This window comes from Protopterus annectens, chromosome 3.part0, assembly GCF_019279795.1.
Source record: "Protopterus annectens isolate FY-2018-M chromosome 3.part0, PAN1.0, whole genome shotgun sequence".
In the NCBI taxonomy this organism is placed as follows: domain Eukaryota; kingdom Metazoa; phylum Chordata; order Ceratodontiformes; family Protopteridae; genus Protopterus; species Protopterus annectens.
In genome coordinates this window covers 1763793407-1763816887 of record NC_056731.1, presented here as the reverse complement: position 1 = coordinate 1763816887, position 23481 = coordinate 1763793407, and the positions used below count along the sequence as shown (strand labels likewise).

The 23481-nt window shown below is 35.2% G+C and overlaps 1 protein-coding gene across 4 annotated transcripts in view; it reads right to left on the bottom strand.

Moving 5' to 3' along the window:
• The window catches only part of IL7 (interleukin 7), a 1281407-nt gene that overhangs the window by 1170083 nt on the left and 87843 nt on the right, over positions 1-23481 (bottom strand). The gene's annotated exons all lie outside the window — the stretch shown is intronic.

Genomic DNA, 23481 nt, shown 5'->3' with positions numbered 1-23481 from the left:
TTGCTCACTATCTACTGTATAAGGTTTATAAATAAGAGAATATCCTATTATACTGGGTACAGTCCTTGTGTACAAGGTTTATGTTGCTACCTATCTACTATATAAGGTTCCTAAACAAGAGGGCGTCCCATTATTAAGTGTACAGTCCTTCTGTATGAGTTTTATTCTGCCTACTACTGTATAAGGTTCTTAAATAGGACAGTGTCCCATTATATGGGGTGCAGTCCATGTGTATGAGTTGTTTAATGCTCACTACTGTATCAGGTTCCTAAATAGGACAGTGTCTCATTATATGGGGTGTAGTCCATGTGTATGAGTTGTGTACTGCTTACTACTTACAAGGTTCCTAAACAAGAGAGTGCTTCATTATCAGGATGCAGAGCTTGTGTGTGACTTGTATTCTTCTCACTACCTACTGTATAAAGTTCCTACATTGAACAGTGTCCAATTAGATGGGGTACAGTCCTTGTGTATGACTTGTGTGCTGCTCAATACCTACTCTAAAACTTTCCTCAACAAGAGGGTGCCCCGTTATCTGAAATGCAATCTTTGTGTATAAGTTGTATGCAGTTTTTACAACTACTGTCCATTGCCACAAATTAGGTTTATGAATCCCATTATCCATATTTAGGAGTTGAAAATATAACGCATGAGTACATGGTATGTTCTGTCTTAGACAGCTCTCCTGTGACAACTCCTTGTGGAGGCTAGGAACAGCACTGCTGGGAAGCATAGTCTAAAGGGAGCAAAATTGGAGACATGGCTGAACTGCCACAAGCTCTGGGTAATACACCGCATGACTTCATTGCATGCCTGTCCCTCAGACCTTACCATGGGGTTCCAGTAGAGAGGTGGGAAGGAAGGAGCAGGGTAGGTCAAAAAGTGTAAATCTCCCTCGGGTTGAAGGTTGCCAGTGTGACACCCTAGGATGTCCTTAATATTTCTGCTGGCCCCATTTCAAATTCAGACACTAAAAATGGGTTGACTGGAGTGCCAGCAGACTCACTGAAAGATGTGGGACACTGGGACAGCTGTCAAAATGATAGAAATTGAGAAAAAAAATTAAAATGTTTGCTACTCTTACTAGTGATTCTGAAGAAGTACATTTACCAGGACAAAAGTGTCTAATATTGTAAGACAATAAAGTGAGATTTCAATTTATCCTGGGTGTCCATTAAATTTTACTAGTTTATCTAATTGCTTTTTTCTTGGTTCTCACCAGTGCTATTCAACAGACCAATAGAGTGGATTCTTGAAAAAAAATATTGGCAGAATTTTTTGGCATCCAGACTGGCATAGATATCTTGGCATATAGACTTGCACAGCTTTCTGCTTTGGTGAACTAAGCTTTGTGGATAAAATTGTGCTACCCATCAGCACCAAAACAACACCTCAACTAATGTTAAATTCCTCACTGGAAAATACATACAATGATTCTGGTTAAAAATAAAGCCATATAAAATGAAATAAATGACAATGGATGTGCAGAAAAGGGACTCTCAAAAGCCATAATTTCCTCAGAATCAGAACCCCGCGGAGAAAATACAGAAGTTTTCATTTCAGTTTTCATTTCTCAGTCATTTTGTATTCAGAATCTTGAACCTCCTCAGAAAACAATTTATTTTTCTTTTACCAGAGACACCAGAAATAAAAAGGCCAAGAGCCTGAACTAAACTCTGATCTAAGCCTAATAAATTACTCCTGTCCAAAGTAACTATGATAGCAGAAGACATATGTTTAACTTTCTGCTTCTTTTTTGACAGGAAATTGTGAAGAAGCAGACCTACTTTTGACAGGCAAAACCTCCCTAGAGGCAAGCATCCCAGTCTGGCTAGGCAGAGAGATATTCCTTGCACCTTTTACCTGGATTAACATGAATAGTTCTCCCTTCCTCACCAAGGGTACTCCATCAGCCACAGAGGATGTGACTAACTCAAAGGATGGTGCCTGCATGGAATACACCAGAGAGAGCTAATGAAAAAGATAAATAGTCTGGGGAACCAGAAATGTCCACAGCAGAATCACCTATCTGTGGGCTGAGGCACTTTACTAGCCTGCAGTAATGGCAAAGGCTATTTTTTTTAATTATTTTTTATTTTTGTGGCTTAAAGAAGGAAGAACTGAGGAACTGGTAGGTTGTCCACAGTAAAGCCAAAAAAATATGATAAGCAGTAAAAAGTCACATTTTCTACCCCCCCCCAAAAAAAAAAATAGTGAAAAGCACTTTAAAACACTTACCCAGTTCCCACAAGTAAAATAACACAACTTTCATCACAGAAAAAAGTTTTATTTGCTCAGGTAGATTTTCAGTATATCTTATTAAGATAAATATTTCATTACACTTTACAAATTATCAATACCCCACATTGAAATTATACTGCAAATGTTTAAATTTTATAGTCAAGTTCTAGTTTTCTGAATTAAAAAAAACACTATTAGAAATCAAATTTAATGGCACAACATGAACTTTTGTTTTTCTCAAAAAAGTGAAAAAGTGTTCACATGCATCCCTATGTGGGTAAACAGTTTATTGTGTAAAAATAAAAGATTGTTTCATACCGTTTTCAAGAAAATTTAGTTTTAAAAATGTCTTCTGAACATATAAGTCTAAAGTCTCTCAGCTATTTGCATGGCATTAATATTAATTGGCAGTTAGAAGGCATTTATGTTACTTTTTGGTTCCAGCTCTAATTATACTGGAATAGCAAATGTAAGTAATTCTAAATCAATTACTTCAATGGCAACCTGCTAAATTAATCGCTTGGTAAAAAAATAATGACAGCATATCCAAATTGTTCACGACATGTCCAAGTTTATGCATGCAAGCCTACAAAGTAACAAACATAGATCCATCCCTTGATGGCATCCGCATGTAAAACTCTCCCTCAAAACTCTCTGGACAGCAATAGTAATACCCAGCAGCGCCACAGCTGAAATTAAAAAAAAAACAGCAAGTATGGCAATCCACACAATAGAGTGGATCTGAACCCCTAAAGATAACAGCAGGTATGCCAACCCACATAATGAAAAGGATCTGATCCCCCTAAAGATAACAGCAGATCTGCCAACCGACATAATGAAAAGGATCTGATCCCCCTAAAGATAACAGCAGATCTGCCAACCGACATAATGAAAAGGATTTGTTCCCCCTAAAGATAACAGCAGGTATGGCAGCCCACATAATGAAAAGGATCTGATCCCCCCCTTAAAGTTTTTTTCATTTCTTACCTCTTTTCTTTTTCTTTTTTTTTTTCAAATCAGCCCCCAACCTCAGTTCAGCAAACTTTACTAACAGCCTGAAGGCATGCTTTTATCCACCTTCCCAAGATGTACTACCTTGACTGCAGAAAAGCATAGTTGCTGTAAATCCCTTAAACTCAGGGTAGTAAAAACAAGAGTAGCCATTGCACATAGGGGAAAATTCTGCAACAAGAATGGAACTAAAGAATAAACAACAATAATAATACCCTGAGAAAAAATTATATCAGAAGTGAAAGTAAGGGGGGTTGGGGAAAATCCTGAATGAATGGCAACAGGTTGGGGAAAGATATGGTATTAAGACATCTTTGGACCTATAAACAGGTTAGGCTACAGTAAACAACAGAAGGGGACCAGTAAGAAACGCTGATAGTAGGAGAGAGAAGTTAGTAGCTAAGGAAGGGAGAAAAGCAACAAAATAAAACTGGAAAAGAAGACTCTGGGAAATGGGCATATGAAACAATATGGAGACTGAGGATATAGGAAATTCTAGCAATAACTAAGGAGGAGGGATAGCGAAGGGGAGAAAGAAACTACCATGTTTCAAAATGTCATTAAGCACAAGGAACCGAGTTCAAGTCTCCCAAGGGATAACTGGCTATGCTTAAAATGGCTTGCAAGGGCAGTTAGCCTAGTACTAATCTATGAACCTATTATAAATGCTTTCCTGTAGGAGATAGGGTCAGCAAAAAAAAAGTTTGTCAAGGTAGATGTTTGTTTGTTTACTTTTTTTATGTAATCAAAACAGAAACAATATAACAAAAGCACAGAAATTCTTAGATGGCATTGATCTATTTTCATTTTGCTTTCTTCATATTTACTGTTTGTGATAAAAATAATAATATTAATAATATTTCTAGAGATGCTTTCAAAGTATCTACAACCTATATTCCCCTGGTTTCTGAAGGAAAGCTACATCTTTTCAGACTTATTTTACTTTTGTATTGATTTGCACCAGGCAGCCCTGATTCTGGCTATTGCACTATATAAAGAGGTAGATATCTAAGGGATTGATTTCTTTTCATTCAAAGGATGATAATTTAACCTTTTTCTTGATAAACAAGACTTTTATTGTTGTGTTATAAATTTCATATATAGCCTATTACTGGCTAAAAAAGACCTACATATAAAAGATCCAGATAAATAAATATGGAATAAATCATCAAACACATTCAGTATGCAGTGCTACAATGTTGTATTTCAAGTATCCTTATTAATGCAAAAAAAAACAAATAAAATGAATAACCAAAGCAGAATAATGTAAAGACAAAATGCTATTATACAGCATTTTAATACTACTAATACAAAAGAATACACAGTGGTTAGTGAAGAAAGAAACTATGTTAATTCTGAAATTTGGTGCATTAGACCCTAAGGGGCTGATGAATGAACGGTGTTGAAATCGTTTGGTTTAAATTAATTGTATTGTTTTAATTAGTTTATTAGCATTATTGGTGTTAATTGATATGATTATTCCGTGATATTAATTGAGGCGTTTGCTCATTGTTGAAGACATATGCCAAGGCTCTGAGTGGTGATATTTTAATAAAAGTTGACTACAGGCATTTGTGTCCTTTTGTTATTCTTCTTATTCATGCAGTCTGAATAAGCAGTATAGTTTGATAGAAGCTTGGGTGAAACATGCAGTTGAGAATTTTCTTAACCTTCTAACTCTAGGCAGTGCCATTCCACATCTCATTAACATTTCAAAAGGTGTAGACAAAGGGTGCTCTTCAGCCACTCAAACCCCAGCTGCTCACTTTCCACTAACTTGAGGCCAGGGATGCGAACAACTGTAATTTTGTCTGACCAGCTGCTCCTGCTTGTACTAAAATGTCATCCAGGAATATTGTCAGGACCAATGGGAGTAATGTTTTTTAAGTGTAAAAGGTATCAAAAGAAATTGGCCCAAATTGATGTCAGGAGGGGTGGGTGTTAGGGGGAGTGGACAATGCAGAGAAAAAGGTGGGTGGATTGAATTTGGAAGAGGATTGGTCCTCAAGAGTATAAGGAATGTTCTTTTGGTCAGAGACGAAAGTGTCATTGTAAATAAGTTCAGTATATAACTGTAGTTTACTTCTAAGCTTCATAATACGGATAAAGAAGGCCTTATGATTGTCTTTTTAATTAGTTGCAGTCCTGAGTTCATTACTGGCCTTATTATTCTAATGGTGCATTTGAGAGACTTACCTGTTTTAAATCAATCATATAATGATAAAGTGGACAACCGTTAGTGATGACAAGGAGCTTTATTATTGCATTACAGAGTTTGCTGAAGTGGTAGTTCCATCATATTTGATTAGTTCTAACCTTGACAATAACCTAAGCTTCTGTCAGATTAGTATGGTTGCTGCAATGCACCAATCCAAGAAGCAATGAATTTTAGAGCAGTAAGCAGCAGCTTTAGTTGCAAGGTTTGCTGGGGAGCTATACCATTTGTGATTATCAAAGGTCAGGATATAGAAAATAATTGGTTTTGGACTATTCTATGAATATAGAGAAGTTATTAGGGGTAACAACACAGATCTTCACAGAAAGGATTACATTAAGATATTCAAATTTGATGAGGGAAGAGTAACCAGTGGGCAGGTGAAATTAGTAAAAGTATTTGTGAAGACAAGCTCAATCCCTCTATCCTTCCATCCACAACCTCTTTTCTCCCATTTCTACACATGGAGTTGGAGTGTCACTTCAATGGTGTCAATCATCTAGAACCAAGATTTACACTGCCAGGTAACTAGCCCTACTGCAATTGTTCTTCCACACCACACACTCACAAGCACACTCACACATATGGCCAATTTAGAGTGTCCAGTCCAACTACTGCATGTCTTTGGAATGTGGGAGGAAAGTTGGACACCTAGAGGAAACCCACACGAACACAGGTAGGACATGCATACTACACATAGACAGCACTCTCAGGTAAAGGTACAATTTGGTCAAGTGAACTGGAATTTATAAAGCCAGAATCCTCTTGGCAATATTTGTTGATGGTAGTAAATGTTTTCCAGTTTATGTGTGGGCAGATGAAGTCACCCACAAAAAATGTGTTTGTTTCAACTGTTAACTTTTCCAACCAGTTAAGGTATTTGAAGGGGTTATAGATGAGGATGTATTACTGGCTATAATGTGATAATTAATTTTATTAAGTGTTATCAGGACTTCAACTAATTTCAGATTTGTACCATATAAAATCTACTGATATACAACGGGGTTACAATGAAATACCAATAATCCCGCACATTTGCCAGTGGATCTGAAAGTATTATAGTCATTGTACTCTGGAATGCAGGGAGTGGAATTAGCTTTCTATTAATACACAACTTGCGATCTCTCTGAGGTTAAGGGATGTCTGGATTTCAGAGGTTTTGTTGTTAAGACATCTACCATTCTGCAGTGCTAAATTGATATTATCTGAATTGAAGTTGCTATGTTGGATGTCTCATCAGATAAACTGTTGGAAAAAGGCAGAATGGGTGTAGCAAACATTTTAGCAAGCAAGCAAAAACCAATAGGTGAAAATGCATGTAATTCCGGACATATTAGATTGATCTGTTTGCTATTTCATCCTGTGCAGACACACACTGGATTCCCATAGAATCACATCAATTTACTATACCATCTCTGAAGCTAATCATTTTATCTTTCAACTTAGACATCATTCTTAGTGATTGTAGAATGCTGCTCAATGCCAGAGCTTTGCCCTCTTCAAAGACATGAGCAGAGAGCTGAACAGTGTCTCTCTGCATCTCCCATAGAGTGAAGTACTTAAGATCATTCACCATCACATGTACAATGTCATAACTAGAGGCATAGCTGGCTTAATCAATGTTCTTGGCTGGTACCATAAGCTAGTGCCCCAATATGTTAGCAAAAACAAAAAAAAACTTTCTAGCAATTGGATTATTACCATGCCAAACAAGCTAGCTGTTCCATTGAAGAGCAAAAAAAAAGGTTTGCTGTAATAACCAGATCACTAGTTCCATCCACCCCCTACCCCCAACTAGCTCTTCAACTGAAGAGCTAAAAAAAAAAAAAAAAAAAAACAAAACAAAAAAAAGAAACAAAGAAAGAAAAACAGGATGATGGCTGATCGTGCCTTCCCAACACTTCGCTCCTGGGTTGATTGGACCTCTCCCCACCCTAGCTACGGTTCTAGTCATAATTGTATCTGAGGTAATCAATGGACCTAAGGACTCTAGTGACTTCCCTAATCCTTGCTCCTGAGAGGCAGTTAACTGTCCCACTGTCCACTGCCAGTCTTGTAGGTGTTCTGTCTGTATGTTATAAAATCGAGTCACCGATGACTAAGACATTTCTGGGATGTGGTACAGGATTATGGGACCTTAAGCATACAGACTTACAGTGACTCCCAATAACAGCAGGCGTGGGTATGGTGTTAGAATTTGCATTACATGGTTGCAGTAAGCCAGTAGGATGTCTAAGAAGCCTAGGAAGCCTATGCAAGTCATGCAGATGAAAAGCACCTCAAGAAACTGGTACGTAATTACCATTAACTGACAAGACTGTCAACATGTGCTAACAAAGCAACCCACAGTCATGAAACATTCAATCAACTATTGTGGCCTAACGTATAGCAGAAAATGGCACAAGGCCTTCTGTGTTTACCTCCCTGTGCTTGAACAGCAAGCACAACTATGTCTTATGGGGCCAACCACACCTATATATAGCAAATATTAGATAGGGATTTGGCAAGCAAGCAAAAGTGTCCTGGAATCTTATCTTTATAAATATAAAATTCTTTTCATGTTAATATTAGACATGTACTGATGGAATAATTCATTGCTTCAGAAGGTCAAGCATCATGCATGGGATATAAGTACAATTCATTGTGCCAGAGACAACAGCTGTATCTCAAAGGTTTTTGTGATTCATGAACTGAATTCATGATGTATACTTCACAATGAAAAGCATCTTGTAGCAGTGATACATTTAATCTAATAGACCAAAAATTTACATAGATATCTCTTATTTCGAGTTTAGCATGAGTCTTAAAACTGATTCTGTTTATTTAAGTTTGTTAACTAGGTGTGAGAACTGATCCAGAGACCCATTTCAGTTGCAACCAATACCAGAGTCAGAAACATCACATACTTAAAATGGCAGTAGTGAACATGAGTGTAAATACAGGCTGGTAATTATTGTCTTTGTTTATACTAGCCAACTTACTCACACTTCCATGTTTTGTTAACCACAAATCTTTGACCACTAATGATCTTTGACCATAATGATACAATTCAGTTCCAGTGCAAGCGAGCATTTGGTATTCACTGTGCTTACATGGTCTTTAGTCCCACACACAAGACAAGGTTGGAGCTGTAGTTCACCAACAGTTTATTGCACCATGAAATAAAAGAAACATAAGCGCTTTTGTTATATAAAATATATAACTTCATCAGATAAAAGCCAACATTCAAATGGGCACATATACATGACTTGCATTATCTTATCCCATGATAGTTAGGAAAATAATGCATAAATATGAATGTGAAAAAGCACATATTTTAAAAAAAAACTAAATATGTAAATATGTAAATATGTGTGTATAAGTCCATTAACACATATTTATGTGTATAAATCTATGCTATCTCACTTCTGCCTTCATTTTTAACATACATCCTATTGATGCAATTTCAATTAAACCTGGGAACCCCACTGCATCCAGGCGCAAAATCCAATACAGCTGACGGTTCTCCAAGAACAATTGCCAGGGACCACTGCTTGTATTCTTTTGCACTTGTTCAATTATAATGAACTTGGAGTGGTGTTCAGGGAATTCCAGAATGTGTCTATATAGGGCATTGGTAATTGTTTTCCCCCGTATATCATAATTGTGCTCATAAATATGTTGCTTCAGCATCCGCTCCATCTTGCCAATATAAAAAGCAGGACAGGCCTGGCACAATGCCCCATATAAAACTCCAGAATTATTACAATTGTAATACCCCTTCACTCTAAAATTACACCCATTGATAGCAAAAAGCTCACCCACATTGATGTATTTACAGTTATGGCATCTCCCACATGGATACATGTACCTATGTTTTAAATCATCATGTTGTTTGCCAACTTTTTCTACCAGGTTTTTGGTGTTCAAACCTCTTTTCCATACTATGACAGGTTTGTTACTAATTCTAGATCTAATCTCCCCATTTCCCAACAAAACCTTCCAATTTTTTGCTAGAAAGTCCAGGATTGATTTAAAGTCCACAGGAAGCTGGTTATAAAGAACAATTTGAAAGTGGTATCAGTAGTAGTAACTGCACTCGCTCTATTTACTAGAATAGTTGAATTACATGTACTTACATTATAGTCATGACCATTTTCATCAAGAATGGGGGATTAGAACCCAGATCTTCTCTTGTCCATTACTTCTCTTTTAATATCTTGCACAAACCCCATGGAGTAGTCCCTCTTAATAAACATACTCTCTAAAAGGGCACACTCAGATGAAAATAAATCAAAATCTGACACCATCCTTGCAGCCCTGAAAAACTGTCCCTTAACTGCTTTCTTTTGGGACAATGGGTGACTACTATCAAAATGAAAGATGGCATTAGAATAGGTAGACTTCCTATATATTGTAGAAACAAATCTCCCTTTTATCACATCCTTCTCAAGTTTGACATCAAGATAGCTTATAGTCTCCTCACCAATGTAATGAGAGAAATGTAGAAAGTCGGTTGTATTATTAATATAGTCTAAGAAAATGCCAAGACTCTCTTTGTTCCCATTTCAAATAAAAAACAGGTCATCCAGGTATCTCAAGTATAGAATACAATTTTGGAACCCTGAGTGTTCAAAGAGAAATCTCTGCTCCCACTCACACATAACCATGTTCGCATAAAGAGGTCCACAATCTGCTCCCATTGCAGCCCCGGTCTGCTGACAAAAAAACTGCTCATCAAAATAAATATATTTATTCCTTAAGATCATTTCCATAATTTCAACATATGTGTTAATGGAATTTTGGTTAATCCTTTTTCTAAATAAAAATTCTCCAAACCAATCTAAGCCGACCTCATGAGGTATTACAGTAAACAAGTCTTTTACATCCATACTAAAAAAGAAAAACTGTTTGTTGAACTGTACCTCATTACATTAAGCAAGAAAGTTACAAGAGTCGCCACAGAGATTTTTCTCAGTTCTTAATAACAATTTAAGTTTGGTATCTAGGAATTTAGCAATAGGGGAGGTAATAGAATTATGGGCATCTACAGTGGGGCGGAATGGTGGATCTATAATTTGTTTGTGCAATTTATGGAGCTCAAATATAGTTGGAATAACTGGGGCATTCATTTTTAAATAGTTAAATTCAACAAGTGAGATGCGACCTTCCATAACCATATCACTTAATTATGTGTTAATCCTATGATAGGCAATGTTAACCTCATTCCTAGACACTTGACAGTAAGTGGTACTGAAAAGAATGTTTTACATACATTGGATATAGTTCTCCATGTCCATTATTACAACCCCCCACCTTTGTCAGGTTGAACAATTCTAACCTTTTGTTGTCGCACCATAGTCAAAATGTCAAGTTCAGCTGGTTTTAAATTCTTATGGTATATGACTGGAGATTTAAATAAATGCCTGAAATCCAGTTCACACATTTGCTCAAAGGAGTGGAGGGTGGAATACATGGGTGGGTTACACACACTGGAAGGTCTCAATTCGTTTTGAGTAGCCCTATTACTGTTGTTGAATACAATGTTAAGGTTCATTTTCCTGGTAAACAACTTGAGATCTAAAATCAATTGTGGGAGATTAGAATGGACAGCAGGAACAAAAGTAAGTCCCCTTGCAAATACATTTACGATCTCAACAGAATAGTCCAGAGACCTATAATTAAACCCCTTAATGTCACCTGTACTGTTAATGAGTATACGAGGTCCACCATCATCACCCACTGTTACTCTCAAGCTCATCAGTTCTGCTGTTGGTTCTGATTCCAACCACTCAGTTGGTTTGAAGAATTCCTCTGCTGGTAACCATGCTGGTTCCAAAATGACTGAGGTTCCCGGCCATTCTGTTGATTCTGGTTGTTGTGCTCCCTCTCCCTGATCTGCTCCGAGTGTCACAGGCCTCCTTGGTCTAAAGGGACGTTACTTCTGGTGTTGGTGTCCTCATGAATATTCGAGAATTCACCATCCTCATTGGTTGTATACATTCTCCGACATTGACCCCATTCTTGTGAGTTTGGTAGCTGAGGGTACGCCCTCCTATTTGCATAGTTATCAGCGCCTCATTGTAATTTATTGATTTTATGCAGTTTAATGTTCTGAATTATGTTATCAATGTTGTTAAACACATGCTGATATTCAAGTTGGTTTTGTGCAAACAACAAATCACGAGTGATAGCCACATCAAGATCTTTGGTTTCTTTGGTTAATTCATCAATAGTGCAGGCATTGAATTTAACCAGGACTTCCAGATACTCACATCCATGCTGGTCAAACAGTGACAACAATTCTTGATGCAACGGAGAGTTTTTTACAAGTCCGCTTGGAAATTTCCACTGCCTAAGCCCTTTGGGCACTTGTTTGCATTTAATACACTCACACAGATATGCATTTTTAGTCTGTAACTTACGAATTTTAGGAAGCTGGTAGTGAAATAAGTTCAGACTATCTTTAAATGTTCTATTATTATTACTGGCTGTATTTTGAGAAAATGTAATGCCACGTTGCAGCCAGTTACTCACGTCCGTACTCTCCAATGGTTCTAACAACCCGGTACGTGGAGTTTGATTACCATGTCCTTGTCCTTGCTCCACAATAATACCCCTGTTGTTTTGTACACCACTGCTGCCAGCCAAAACATGAGAACCTAGGGAAGACAGAGGATCATTAGGAAGGTTATTCCTAAAACTCTGCACTTCCAAAGCCAAGGAATCCACTTTCTGAGAAAGTTGTTGAATAAAAGCTGTAAGAGCTCCATCATTCCCATTTGTTTCATCATTTGAAAACAATGTTTGCGAGGCAAACCCACAGCCAGAAGCCATCCTTGCCTAAAAAACAGAATAGATTCCACAGAAAAGCACAAACATTTTAACCACACACAAGGCAAGGTTGGAGCTGTAGTTCACCAACAGTTTATTGCACCACAAAATAAAAGAAACATAAACTCTTTCGTTATATAAAATACATAACTTCATCAGATAAAAGCCAACATTCAAATGGGCACATATATGTGACTTGCATTATCACATGGCAAACACCAATTAATGAATTAAAGCAACAATGCATAAACATATAAAAACAGTTAAAAACACATATAACCATTAATAAATTCCCCAGGGAAAAAAAAAATAATATATATATATATATATATATATATATATATATATATTGGCAATACAGAGCGGATAATGAAGCAACGTATTTATGAGCACAATTATCATATACGGGGGAAAAAAAACTACCAATACCCTATATAGACACATTCTGGAATTCCCTGAACACCACTCCAAGTTCATTATAATTGAACAAGTGCAAAAGAATACAAGCAGTGGTCCCTGGCAATTGTTCTTGGAGAACCGTCAGCTGTATTGGATTTTGCGCCTGGATGCAGTGGAGTTCCCAGGTTTAAATGAAATTGCATCTATAGGATGTGTGTTAAAAATGAAGACAGAACTGAGATAGCATAGATTTATACACATAAATATGTTTTAATGGACTTGTACACACATATTTACATATTTACATTTTTAGTTTTTTTTTAAATATGTGCTTTTTCACATTCATATTTATGCATTATTTTCCTAAATAAATATATATATATATATATATATATATATATATATATATTTTTTTTTTCTTTTCTGGGGAATCTACTAATGGTTATATGTGTTTTTGACTGTTTTTATATTTTTATACATTGTTGCTTTAATTCATTAATTGGTGTTTGTCATGTGATAATGCAAGTCATATATATGTGCCCATTTGAATGCTGGCTTTTATTTGATGAAGTTATGTAGTTTATATAATGAAAGCACTTATGTTTCTTTTATTTCATGGTGCAATAAACTGTTGGTGAACTACAGCTCCAGCCTTGCCATGTGTGTGGTTAAAACGTTTCTGCTTTTCTGTGTAATGGTCTTTAGTCCAATGATTCTGGTGCCCCTTGCAGTTCCATTGTAACAACTTGGTTTTCTGTGTGACTACACACATTTCTTAATTTCTCTCTTCTTTATTAAAATCACCACACCTATTTTAGTAATCACAAAAATGTTATGTTACCCTCCACGTTTAAAAAGTAACCATGGCTGTTATATGTACAAGGACTTGCAGTGCATTTATTGTTGATACTGTTTAAATGTTGTGATGCAACCTTTAAACATATAGTGATCTTTAAACTGAATTTATTAGTGTACATATGCACAATATACAGCATTTTGTAGCAAAATTAAACAGAATGTTGCTCTGGAAATTCAGCTGTACATGTTAAGGATTCACAGTTGCAGTATTATATTGAATGCAATCTGCTGCAAAACCACCTTGGAAACATGGTAGTCTCATAAGTCCATAAAAGTGACACAAATTATTTTAACCACACAATATAGAATATCTCCTGGCAATAATAAAACAAATCCAATGCACAACACATTCTGCTGTGCAAATTTAGTCATTGTCTGACAGCACAAAAGTAAACATAATAGTCTCCAGCTGCACAAAGTAGAGCCCCCCCTTGATAGACCTACACTGAATACAATACACTACAGACTACAGATTCATGGATCAAGCCACATACAACAGCATAGTGCAATTTTAATGGAGCTATTCACAGTGGTATAAAGTAAATGGTCTTATGCACTAATAACACATTAACACATTACATGGGCATTGTTAATACTGTCTGTGTGTAAGCAATGTATTTTGACAGAATGATGGATGAAAAATAATGCTATTATAGGCTCATCCTTCTAAAATTGCAACAATGCAATTCCATATTCCACCATGATTTTGAAATCATGCAAACAAGATTGTCCATTTAAGTTATAGAACAGTATGTTGCATATATCCACATCCATTTGTACCAGCTATTTAGTATGAAAACATGCTGTGCTCTAATATGAAAAAATGTAAACAATGAGAAATCTCTGTAACATTCCTTTTATATTTTCAGTGAAAAAATAACAGACCAATTTGAATGTTCGGCTTGTCACAGACAGTGCTGATTGTTTGGTTTTCCCTCCCCAGTAGCTTGTCAGAAGCACAGCCTGGACCACAACCAGTCTGATCTTATATTCAATAATATCTTCAACCTACTTCCCTTCATGATCTTTATGTCTTGAAAATCATAACAACTATATCATGGGTTTTTAGACTCCACAGAAGCAGCAAAATGACTGAGGATCAAACTTGATTGTTCATACTCTAAATCCAAATGTATCATAAGCTACAAACTTCAGTGTGCAACTCTAAAATGTGTACATCATCAAGTATGTTTCAGCAGCCTGCTGCAGTAAGATTGATATGTAGTGCTGGGCAATATATTTCAATAATATGCTGTAATAAAACTAAATTTCTTAATCTGTTGACTACTTTAACGCTCTTGCAAACACATTACGGCTAACAATGATATTTATGTGGCTGAGGTATAGTATTGTGCAAAGTGACAGATTAATGCAACAGTGATCAGAAGTAGTATGCAAATTCTAATAATCTGATATATCATTGAGTATAATACCCCCCACCCCACTCAGCATGTACCAGACCAAACATATTCAACAGTTGGAATGCCCACAAAGGTTCTTTGCCAGGTGAATCCAGGGTATAAACACATTGTTCTATAAGGATCACCTTAAAGCCATATCTCTATACTCTGTCTCCTACAAGTTATTGAAAGATGATCTATGCCTGGCATACAAGACATCATCAAATCTAGCTGTGATGGACATTTTGCATATCCACAAAACAAAAAGCATCAGAACCACTAAATCTAAGGATTAAAATTTTGTTTGCGAGATAATAAAGATGGATATGTGTCTCAGAGGATCTCCATGCTCCTGAAACAGGCTCCCCATTCATGTGAAACAGATGCCAGCTTTAACCCTATTTAAGAATAACCTTGACCAAAGGATGGTAAATCAGAAATTCATCCAAGGTTTGGCCACCATGTCTCTGATAGACAGTGGCAGACTGTAATGACCAAACATATCCTCCCCACATAAGCTCTAGAAACTTCCCAAATTATATATTTCCTAATAAATCCCATGATACATAGGGGCACAAGTGTGTTGAATTGCATGGTTAGACTTATAAATGCCCTGGTGGTCATTAGCTTAGTATATACTTTTGAACCTATGAAACTATAAATACATTCTATTTGTATTTATAGAAGATTTCCTCTTCTATATTCCTAACCGTATTGTTCCTTACAAGTCTCCTAAAAAATTATTCACTACTTCGCTTTCACCTTTACAGCTCCAAATCCTTCAGCAAAGCATTCTGTCACTTTCATAAACACATATATGCCCATGCATCATGTAAGCTTGTAACTGCAAAAATTCTCTCAGCAAACATATGAGAAAACAGCATGTACATTATCTAGTAGGTGATCACAACAGCAGAATTGTGTAGATAATTGTAGTATTACTGAATTTAATATGCTCTCTGAGTTCCACTTACAAATGCCAACTATTAAATTTGTAAATTGCTAAAACAACTTTCACTGCAGTCAGATGAGCAGCTGCACTTGAAATGCGATGGTTGTAAACTATGTAAGCATGAATATTATTTACCTGGATGCAATAAAATAACAGATTGTCCCAAGGGATTATACGATAAACTACTTATTTGAGATCTGCTAGGACAGTCACCTGCGTAGTAGACATACTTAATCATTACCATAAACTGTTTACAGTCAAGCTGATTAAAACAGTTGTCACCTCTTGTACCTTGTCTCATATCTTACATTGTGCATTATACTGTCGTCCTCTTATGAATACAAAGATTAGTATTGGTACCCACTGCTTGAAAACCATTCATAGCAATTCATTTTATAAAACAGCATTTACATAATGATCAATGAAAATTATGAATAAAAGCAAACTAAATGATATGAAATAAAAAAATAATTCAAATAGATCTTCCATATAACTAAGCTTTTATATTTTATACCACATCCCACATCATAACTTTATTTAACAGTAAATGTGTCATTGTTTATTTTTCTGTAAACCCTTTTATTCCTTATCTCGATATTATATTACATAGACAAACTATTTGGTTTGGTGCAAATTAAAATAATGAAGTACCAGTTTTGTGTTGGATTATGCACATAGACAAGCATTTCACATTGTTTTGGCTGCAAAGATACTTCTTCAGGTCTAGACTTGCTAAACAAGATATCAGTAATAATCTAATCATAAACGTATGCAAATGAACAAATCTTCAAAATGACATTTGCTTCAGTGTCCTGATGAAACATATCTTGTAGTATTAAACTAAAAAAAAGCTGCACCCACTTTTTCCTGGCAGTTTTTGCGCCTCTTCAGTATTCAGAAATGCAATTCTAAATGTATTTTATAATACTTTTTGCAGCTGTCCATGATCATAAGGTACAAAGAAAGATGTCACAGCTTTCATCTGTAACACCTGTCTTTATTCATGTCAGCATTAATTACTCTATGCACACGACACCATTTCAGGCCTTATTAAATACTGTTTTATCATTGAACAGCCCGATGCCACAGTCTTCATAGTAGAATGCTGTTATTTATTAAACAATCAGTTGAGGTATGGCATCAGGAGTTTATGTCTTCTGCAATATATTACAAATAAAACAATTCAAACAAAATTAAGCATAACTAAGTGTAAGAACTGTACAAGCCATTGGCTAATTCAACTAATGCATAATCTACAATAGTTCTACAGCATAGTGCTATACAAGAGAGCTGTCAACTCTCATGTTTGGTTATCATTTTGCAGGGGAAAAACAATTCTATTTTTTTTTTTTGCCTTTATATACTAAACAGTGGCATTACCTGTTATAAAATGCTGTGTTAAAAGACAAAACAATTTAAGAAATGTAAATGGAAAAAAAATATAAGAGCTTTATAGGTCAGTGGATAATTGCATTAATAAATTAGCTTTACTAGTGCTGAAGGACATAGCAGCACACAGCAGAGCTATAGGATGAGTTTTGTTTTTTTTTTTTTATAAAACAAAATTTATAAAACAACAAAGTGAACCTGTTCCTTTACCTTTGGACAATAAACACTCAAGCAGCGGTTGTAAATTCTGTATTACAAAGCGTTAAATAGTTAAAACAAACAAAAAATAAATAAATATATATATGTATGTATAAATGGCCTACAAGTTAGTAGTTGATTCAACTAATAAATCAGTTACTATAGTTCTATAGTGCAAAGTAATGAAGAGCAGAGATGTAGGCTATTTTTTTTTATCATAACATTCATTTTTTTTTATTTTTGTCCTCATGCAGTTTGTACTCTCCAACTGCAGCATACACTAAAAAAGACTGACATGAACATTTCAAATGTCAACATTCAAATAAGCAAAATATTTTTTATTAGCAGTAGATATCACCATAGGCAGTGCATACTTAAATGATTTATAGAGAAATATAGTGAATATAAGACATTGCAAAGAGTGAATAATAGGATAGATCTTAGAGTCATACTTTAATCAAAAGGCAAAGGTGTATTTCCTAATTATCAAATAAGTAATTCACCTATACCTCTGTGAATTTTGCTGCTTATGAAAACAGAATAATGCACTGCTAAATGAACATAAGTATATCAAATAATAAGTGGTAAATAGTGCATAAATTAAAGTTGACATTGATTAAATGTCAGTGCAACAGTACCAGAAGTTGTTTTAATACTGAATCTCAAATAACTAGGCTAACCACCATCATAAGGTATTATTTCTTAATCTGTTGACTACTTTAACAAATGGCTCTTGCAAACACATTATTGCTAACAATGATATTTATGTGGCTGAGGTATAGTATTGTGCAAAGTGACAGATTAATGCAACAGTGATCAGAAGTAGTATGCAAATTCTAATAATCTGATATATCATTGAGTATAATACCCCCCACCCCAATCAGCATGTACCAGACCAAACATATTCAACAGTTGGAATGCCCACAAAGGTTCTTTGCCAGGTGAATCCAGGGTATAAACACATTGTCCTATAAGGATCACCTTAAAGCCATATCTCTATACTCTGTCTCCTACAAGTTACTGAAAGATGATCTATGCATGGCATACAAGACATCATCAAATCTAGTTGTGATAGACCTTTTGCATATCCACAAAACAAAAAGCATCAGAACCACTAGATCCGAGGATTAAATTTTTGTTTGCAAGATAATAAAGATGGATATGTGTCTCAGAGGATCTCCATGCTCCTAAAGCAGGCTCCCCATTCATGTGAAACAGATGCCAGCTTTAACCCTATTTAAGAATAACCTTGACCAAAGGATGGTAAATCAGAAATTCATCCAATAATAATGAAGTATACATACAGCAGAATACAAGCAGATGTGTATATTGATGCTACATAATAAAATATGTTAATTTAAAATGCAATACTGGCCATAATGAAGGCAGTTAGGAAACCCATCTTAAAACGTGATAATGCACACTTAACACCGATGAGAAAAATTCCAGTTTTGCAGGAAAAAAAGCATTATATAGTATACCAACTTAAGGAAAATCTGTCATTTTGGATTATTTCTGGTAAAATATTGACCCCTCTTGGACACTGTCTAAATGCCTGCCTTGATCCAAAAGGATGATTAAATTTAGTTTACACTGTATTAGTAGTATTAGACTTTGGTATCTTGATTGCATAAGGGGGACATTAAGACATCAAGACATGACAGTGAATTTGATGGCAGGTAGAAAAAATAGGGCATGCAAAATAGTGTAACATGGTTATTGAGGAAAAAACCCACTGCATCTGGATGTATGTAAACCAACAAAAACATCAAAAGCTGCGAAACATACTGGGGCATGTAAATGATCTAATTAGGACAGAAAGGCAACAGCTGATAGTAGGTTCAAAATGGAGGCACAGCACACATGGCTATAAAAAAATCATCCAAGAGCACAGTCTGTCTGTAATTCAGTCGCTGTTATCATTTGCCAAGACAAAATAGCAATTTCATCCTATTTTTGTGATATAAACTCATCATATTATGACTATGATATGATTAATTTAACAGTTGACATAATAACACCTGAAATGTATTTTGTTATATAGGGGATATTTTTATTTTGTAACAGCTGAATTAATTTGGTATTACCCTTTATATCTACTACATCTTGCTAAGATATCAATAATATACTGCACTGACAGACTTCACAGAAATATAAAACAGCAACATTTTTGTCATTAACATGTATCTATTATACCTGAAAGTGTTGCTTCTTAATCCACTTCTGGCTCTAACCAGTACTGTCATATAACCCATTACAACCGACTTCAGCACTACCACTGCCATGCAAACTAGTATTTGGCACTGACAAATGCTTTTGTGAGACTGAGGTAAGTGACAGTTACATATTACATTTTAGTAGCCTGTTGTAAACAGACTGAATTATAGCACTGCATTCATAGGTTGATAGATAGGAACTAGGCTATCGGCCCAAGGGCCTGTGTAAACCTAGCCAACAAGGTTCCTGGGTTTTTGCCACCCAAATAGGTTATTTTCCTGTGCCTCTGTTGAGCAGAGCTGCAGAAGTTATCCCTGGTGTGAATTTCCTATTTCCCATCCACGCATCAAGATTTTTATTGAAGAGTGCTAATGAGGAACACTGCTTGACATAAATAATCAGCCCTTGCAAGTCTTGAACCCAGGACCCTCCACACCACAGCCACAGCAATTTACCACTAAGCCCTCTTAGCTGTTCTGTTAGTACATTTCAGGAGCCTACTGCATACATTAGAATTGCAATACTACCACCACTTAATACATTTCAGTAAGTGTATTCAAATAAGACTGAAACTTCAGGACAGACTTCTACTACTTTTGACTCTCCTTTCAGTTACCCCTAATCAAATAACAATTTTCTTTTCTGTATTATGATCTTCGAATTGTAGCACTACCTTCAACATTGTTACTGTCTGTCTTTTCTATCATCAATATGCAGTTATGAGTAAATAATCTAATGCAGGATCTATCTTTTCCTTCTTGAAAATCTGTCTCTTGTTCTTTCCTGAATTTTAATGCAAGCTCTTCGGTAGCCAATACAAGTAATACAGCTAACAGTAAACAAATTGTCTGCTATACATACTGATGCTTATAATGTCTGCCACATTGTTATTAACTAATCAAGTATTATCTAATACAGTTATTTTCTATTCTTTAAAACAATCCAGGAAATTGTCAGAAATGTTTTAAATTTTACAATTTTCAGACAGGAACTCCCAGATGACCCATTCAATGGTTTCCTGATGACAAATAAAATAACATCTTCATGAGCATCATCAGTTTCTCTTTTCGTTTTTAGAACCTAGCCAGGGAAAAATAGTTATCTATACTCTTATCTGTTCCACATGACTCAAAATGATCATTTTTGATTTAATTTATATAATATGTTCTATTATTCTGTATTTTTACAAAAAAAAATGATGGCCATATTTGATAACATAATTAGGCTATTGTTTGCTAGATTTTTGGTGTAATTTTTATGTTTTGTGAGTAGTATTTTCTAGCACTTTTCATTGGATTTATAATTGATTTGTTGTCTCTAATCATAGCAAACAGTTTAGCTAATAAATCATGAAGTTGTTGGTTGACCATTTACTGAATTTAGCAAGAAAGCTGTACTCCCCATATTATTATGCTTTATGGTTTTAACTGACATTTTTTTTTACTTTTGCTAGAGTTATGTCTCATTTTAAACATTTATTGTCTGTCTGAGATAGCATTATTCAATCCAAACTATTCCAATGCCATTTTAAATGTTCAAATTATCTAAGCTATTATAAAGGTTAACATTTTATATTTACTTCTTGAATTTCTTATGTACTTATATGTACGTACAAAGCTTGTCAGGTGCAGGCAAATAACACCTTATACCCTTTCTAATAGCCAGAATGTTAGTTACTATAATAGTTATCTAATGTTATTTATTTACTTATTTTTACATTTGTTTACCAGGAAAGTCTGACTAGGTAGGTGCCCATTTTCAGTGGAGGCCTTGGGAGAAAAGCTCCAGAGACAATTAACATATAGCATTAGCTTATTACAGAGTACCAATGAACATGATCACATACAGGAAAGAATATACAATAATGGACAGCACATAATTTTTACATATATTAGATGAAACTTAATTGCATATTAATTTCAGACACTAGATATTACTGAGGAGACAGTATAAATGAAGTAAGTGGTCCTTACAATTATACGAGTCAGATCAGTATGATTCTGCTTGACAGCTAAATAATTTTTCTTTATTATAATGTACTTAATACACATAGCTTATAATACAGGGTTGACAGAGGAGAGTAATTACAGGACAGGGAGAGTAGGTGATAGAAACATATGTCTTTATTAGTAACGTGTGGGGTATGGATAGAGAAGAAGCAAAAGACAGAAATAAATGTTAGAGGACTGTATAGTGATGATAGTCATGTAAGGTATAGGTGAAAAATGCAAGAAAGTATCAATTGTATAAAATATAATAGCAATATGGAAGGTAATGCTGTTACAGTTACAAATTAAGGAGCTAGTTCATGTTCTCTTAAATTGTTTTATATCCTCAACTTGTCTAATGGATCTTGATAACCTTTTCTGGTTATCCACAGCTCCTTTACTAAACGAAGTGCTCATTCTATTATTATTTGTAAAGGTCCTATTCAATTCTTTTGATCACCTTATAGAACTTCTGTGTAAGCCAAGCTATTCCCATATTTGTCTTTAAAGGGCTTGTACATCTGAATTAAAAGCACCACTGTTTTTGTCTGTAAGAAACTGGACACCTCAGTTCCCTGGATCAGTTTAGTTACTCTGCATTGTATACCTTCCAGTCTTTATCTTTTCTTATTATAAGAGTGGTTCCATAATACCAGGAATTCAGAAGGGTAGAAGAGTCGTTAACACCAATCTGTCATGAGAGTTCATGAGTCTCTTAATACTTCCATTGGTTCTTTTACATTGTGTAACAATATTCTCAATATGACCATCAAAAGATAGTCTGCTACCTCCAAGTATACCAAAGTCTTTAATCCAGCCTACTTTTTCAATTATTATTCCATTGTTGAAATCTAATTATTATAAAGGGGGAAGCCACATACACCTTCAAATTTCTAGTGTTACACATTATACAAGAATATAAAAGAGGTGGGAACATGAACAATAAGACCAATAAGACCAAAGCCTTAGAACAAGAATGGATAATTAGATTTCAGGCTGACAGACCACCTGGACTAAATAGTAAGAGTTCACTGAAACATTTTCTCAGGAACAGGGCTTTGAAACATTGATTATTATGTTTAGTCACATCTTTTAACATCTATACATATATTCTACAGTTTTAACATTATCTAACTCTATAGAACAAGTTTTTACAGTATTGTACATACATTTTTAGTCCATTATTTATATGATTTGATTGTTTATATAGTGTATGTCTTTTTAATTTTTATTTTCAAGATACTGTCAACTGATTGGATTTGACACAGATGTATCATTATTTAAACAAGAGCAGCAGTTACTGTAGTATGTCTAAGGAAGCAGAGAGGACTCTGTGAAAGTGCTCACATGTTTTATATATTTTTACTTTTTTTATTAAAGTGTTGTTTTGCCGTGTGTATTCCAACGAGTTGGTGGCTTTTTTGGAACATTATACTTTTATCGTTGGTTACTTTATCCAGATTCAGGGGATTTGTGTATGATAGATTATTTTCAGATTTCCATGTTATTTTTGAGTTCTGTTTGCACAAGGTTTTCTTCATTTGTTTTATGGACATGGCTTACCAACATTTTCTGTACTCTGTTGCATAATTTTCTCTACTTAGTGACATCTGTTTTCGCAGATGACAGCATTTTAAAAAGGATGGTAGACTTATCACCCTGAGAAGATTCCTTGAAAAATGTTGTCTTTTTTCTTTTCTGTAGTTGTAATATTAGACTCTTTATGAAATTCCACAGTTTTCTTCACATAATTGAATTCTGGCATGACAGCCACTGGATTATGCTACCACCAACTTAAAG